The sequence below is a fragment of the Oreochromis aureus genome, linkage group 3 (assembly GCF_013358895.1).
Source record: "Oreochromis aureus strain Israel breed Guangdong linkage group 3, ZZ_aureus, whole genome shotgun sequence".
Lineage (NCBI taxonomy): Eukaryota > Metazoa > Chordata > Actinopteri > Cichliformes > Cichlidae > Oreochromis > Oreochromis aureus.
In genome coordinates this window covers 70,916,949-70,921,836 of record NC_052944.1, presented here as the reverse complement: position 1 = coordinate 70,921,836, position 4,888 = coordinate 70,916,949, and the positions used below count along the sequence as shown (strand labels likewise).

Below are 4,888 nucleotides of genomic sequence, written 5' to 3'. Positions count from 1 at the left end.
GCTGATGAGGCTTAAAGAACATATACAGCTGAATGTCATCGGCATAGAAATGATAAGACAGGTCACTAAAAGACTGAATAATGCCAGCTAAAGGAACCATGTAAAAAGAAAATAATAATGGACCCAAAACTGAACCCTGTGGAACCCCGCAGGTTAGGGCAGCAGTGTTAGAGGAGAACCTATCAGTCCTAACAGAAACACCTCTGTCTGTTTTCCTTTCATTCTATTCTGGACCCATTTGCTTCCAGTCCACACACACACCTAAACCTCCTTCATCGGGACGTAGCAACCAGACAAACTCATTTAAATGAACAGATTATACAGAATCAGGACATTTCAACAATTTTAAATCTTATCTTACAGCACAGTGTTGATCTAAGTTTGTTTGAGGTGAAGACTTATTCATGTAAAAATTGCACTGAGAGAAAAAACACCTTTATTTTCTTTTATTGCTCATTATAGACTTTGTTGTTTCTTGTTACAGGAACAGACTCAGATGTCAGTTTGATCTTTTAGTGAGCAGCTTTACACTAAGGTTTTATCTGAGTCTGATTGTTGCTTCCATCTGTTCTACATGCAGGAGGTTGGATCAGTTTACAGACCTGCTCAGTGGTTTGTTTGCACTGATTCCAGATCAGATCAAATCTGCATCACTTGGTTCAACAAGTAGGAAAACATAAGATGTAAATAAACTTCCCCAGACACGGAAAACAAACAAAGAACAAAAATCAGAAATGAAGTTGAAGTTGAACTTTATTAGGAACTAACAAGCACATTAATCACAGAACGCGAGCGGCTCTTTACAAGAGCCTCTAACCAAAAGCAGATAAAAAGAATAAATGGTCAGCTGAATAGAAAACAGCAAATAATTAACCTCCAGTAACAAACAGGCTGAAGCGTCTTTCTCATGGAAAGAACAGTTAAATAAAGCTTCATAGATCAGAGGAAGGAAACATGTGACTCGTGCAGTGAGGCATTTCTAAATTGGTGTCAAGTACAAAAATATTGATGAATATCAGATTTGTGTGAAACATCCGTACACACAGTTTATGAATGAGGCCCAGTGATTCTGTCATTAGTCATTATTCTGATATTAACACTCAGTTGAATGAACCAATGACATTCTGTAAATGTATTTTTCACCTCGTCAACAAATCCCATAAAAACTGTGAAGATGAACAAACACTGCAGTTCACAGAGTATCTGACAGACAGCACAGAGACACACTAACACAGGCTGAACATGTTTGATGAAAATCTGGACGAGTTTGATGTCTGTCTGCTGGATGATCAGATCATCTGTCTGTACCTGAATGTTCACTGACAACACTGAGAGTCTGAACAGCAGCAGGAGAAAAACTCTGAGACATTTCAAACAGGCTGAAGTTCAACAGCAGGCTGGAATGAATCCTGACTCTGCTGTTGTTTATGTTTTTGGTAGATCCAATACCCAACAACAACAGCAACAAGAAGCACAGCAGAGACAGGCAGAGCAACTATCAGTCCAACACATCCATCCTCCTTCCCTCCTGCCTCCTTCCCTCCATCCTCTGTGTCTCCTCCTGTCTGACCTGCAGGTGAGAAACAGGTGTGAGGTGTCAGCTGTCAGGTAGGTGATGAGTGAAGAACAGAACAGAATCCATTTCCTCTTCAAACTGCTGTCAGACATTATCTACTGCACTCTGATCACATCACTCAGACCAGCTGCTTTCTACAAAGTCTCATCAACAACATCTTTAGAAACAAACATCAACAACCAGGAAGCAGCTTCACCTCTGATCACACACACACTCAACTCTACTCACTCACTTGGAGGAACAACAACACTCAGGGTGATGTTGTTGATGAGCTTCATATGTTGTCTGACTCCCTCAACAATACGACATCTGTAAATTCCTGTATCATTAATGGTCACATCCTTCAGAATCAAAGACACGTCTCCATCCTTCATCTGTCTGTCCTGCAGATCCACCCGGTTCTTAAATGATGGATGCTGGTTGTCTGAGTGAAAGTGACCATCACGGTACAAAAGCACATATTCATCTCCCAGGTCAGCTCTGCTCCACTCTACAACTATGTTGTTATTTGGAGCTCGACATGTCAGAGTGACATCCTGTCCAGACTCAGCTGTGATTTTTTTCTGGCCTGAAAGAGGAAACAACACAGAGCAGAGAGGTTAAAGGTTAAAGTACAACTGTTCACTTTTACAGCAGCCAATCAAAAACATACGCATGCTATTCGCTGTTAATGGTTATAAAAGTAAAGTATATACAAACTTAGCAGAGATAACTATAAAAAATAATTTATTTTAATGGTGCTGAGCATCTGTTGAGCAAAACCTGGGATTCATAAAACACAACACAAAAATATAGAAAGTGCTGTTTGGACTGTACCAAGGTGTAACATTGTGTAATATGCCTTAAAATGTAGCCAGTGCCACTCAGGGGGGATTCTACAGAGGTGGCATGGAGTGGCATGTGCCACCCAGGTTCAGCTTATTTTAATAAACAGCACTGTCACATACAAAACTATGGTAGCACATGCCACCTCTGTACTCTGTCACTCTGCCACCTCTTTGTAGCTGTATACTGACTCCTGAAACTACAACACATCACACTGACAAACACATTACACTTCTTTGTCTCTGTGAGATCTGAAAAACACTGACATGTTAGGTGCACCTAGCCTTGTGTCTCCTTCACACAAACAGAAAAACTGAATTAATATGAAAATAATCCTTTGAGAAATATTATTAATTTAACCAGAGTGATACTCTGTTAGTTTTATAACAGTAAAACTTCACCTGCAGAGACAAACACGAAGAGGCCGACAAACAGCAAAGTGGAGCAGAGCGACGCCGTTACAGCAGACATGTCCATGTTCTCTGTTTCTGCTGATCTGACTCTTGGTTTGTTCTAAATGTCTGAGTCTGTTGGTATTTTCACTCAATAACTGAACCTGAGTTTAAACCTGATTACACAATATTACATATAAGGTTAAATAAAGCTAAAGCTGCGGTTCAAACTCTTCCGTGTCTTTGAGGACGTCGCGTTAGAGTGACGTTTGGTAGGTTGGACTGAGCATGAGCGGAAATAAGTGCATCGTGACAAACGAGGCGAAGTGAAAAAGTTTTAGTGTTCAGTTGCTGAACGATCTCCACAGAACAAAATCAGAACCTCTCAAATGTCGGTCATCATGTATGAACAGTTTGTGTTACAGTCGTTGAAGCAGAAGTACGTTTTGTTTCTGACGGCAGTTTGATTCTTGTTTCATCATTACAAACTGTAAAATACTGAATCAATTTGACAATAAGTCTCAGGGAAATATTTTACTATGTAGCCAATACTTTCTGTTTTATGTCAAAGCTAAATCTCACTTGCAGAGACGAACATGACAAACATCAAAGTGGAGCAGAGTGACGCAGTTACAGCAGACATGTCCGCGTTCTCTGTTTCTGCTGATCTGACTCTTAGTTTGTTAAACTATATAGTTTTTCTCTTGTATATTTCCACAACCATATCCATAATCACATACTGTGTATGCTAATGTTGTATATTGTGTATTCTTATTATTATTATTTTTTTTCCCTCTGATATCTGTACCCAAGCTGAGGTAATGGAAAAATCTCCCCGTCGTGGGATCAATAAAGTCTTATCTTATCTTAAATGTCTGAGTCTGTTGGTATTTTCACTGAATAACTAAAGTTTAAACCTGACTATATCAGATTAAATTTAAGGTTTAAATTGTCTTTCTGCCGCTCATTCAAAGTATACATTTCAAATTCAACTTCTCCAAAGGAAATTGCATTTTCCAAACATTTGAAAATGAAAAAAGCATAAGAATTTTGTAGCAATGATTTCATGGTTCAAGCTTTAAATTATTTTTGTGGGTGGGTGTTAACTGAACTGTAACCATGACAAGAGAAACTTTTTACTAAAAGACTGAAAATGGTTTTAGACCATGAACACTTACTTTTGTTCTTAAGAGATCTGTTAAATCCTCAAACACTCTTCTGATCTTCAGGATGGTGAGGTGGTATAATCACCTTGGTATAATCCATCTGCTCTTTCTGTGGGTCAAAAGGAATCTGATTAAGTCCCAAAAAGTTGATTCTGTTCATCTGGGCGTAGTTTTTTCAGTTGGAGAAACGTTTCATCACTCATCCAAGTGTCTTCTTCAGGCCGCTGAAGATTAAAGAAGTCCATTTTGGGGGGATTTCCTTACCTTGATGATTGAGCATGTATCAGGACACTTTGTCGAACCAACTTAAGGTTTATTCAACATGAGCAGTTAAAAAAAGTAAATAAAAAAAAAAATTAAGAAATCTAACAAGTTTGTCAACTGCGTGTCAACTGACCTTGTACCAAAGCCGAACTGACTCTTGTTTCACTTTGACATCCTGTTTATACAGAAATGTCCTAGATATGTACTCAGAGCAAAACCGTCCTAACCACATATGCAATAGTATTGCAATAACACTATGGTGACAGAGGTATTACAGTAACAGGAAATTAACTTGAACTAGTTTAAAAGAACACAAGTCAGGTTGTAGAGACACTGTAGAGAAGCAGTAGAAATGGTAGCCTAAAGCAGATACCTCGTAAGCTGGAGAGGAAATGGTGTGTCACAAATTTAGAGGATCATCATTTAGCCTGGAGAAATAGTTTGCTGCTTTATAAGAAAGCCCTCCGCAAAGCCAGAACATCTTACTATTCATCTCTGATTAAAGAGAAATAAAACAACCCTAGCTTTCTCTTCAGCACTTACATGCTTCCCCTAGGCAGCATCATTAGAAGACATAGCATAAATTTTCACTGCTATGCAGATGACACGCAGCTCTATCTATTCATGAAGCCAGGTAACACACACCAATTAGTTAAACTGCAGGA

The 4,888-nt window shown here is 38.9% G+C and overlaps 1 long non-coding RNA gene across 2 annotated transcripts; it reads right to left on the bottom strand.

The window, feature by feature from the left end:
• Nucleotides 1-735: 735 nt before the first annotated feature.
• Nucleotides 736-4,369, bottom strand: LOC120437471. Of its 2 annotated transcripts, XR_005611156.1 has the most exons (4): nucleotides 4,224-4,369; nucleotides 3,972-4,068; nucleotides 1,809-2,144; nucleotides 736-1,570 (listed from the first exon to the last, which is right to left on the bottom strand). It is a non-coding gene; the product is annotated as an uncharacterized LOC120437471 (long non-coding RNA). The 2 variants fall into 2 exon arrangements; XR_005611155.1 differs by having other exon boundaries at nucleotides 3,972-4,369.
• Nucleotides 4,370-4,888: the final 519 nt, after the last annotated feature.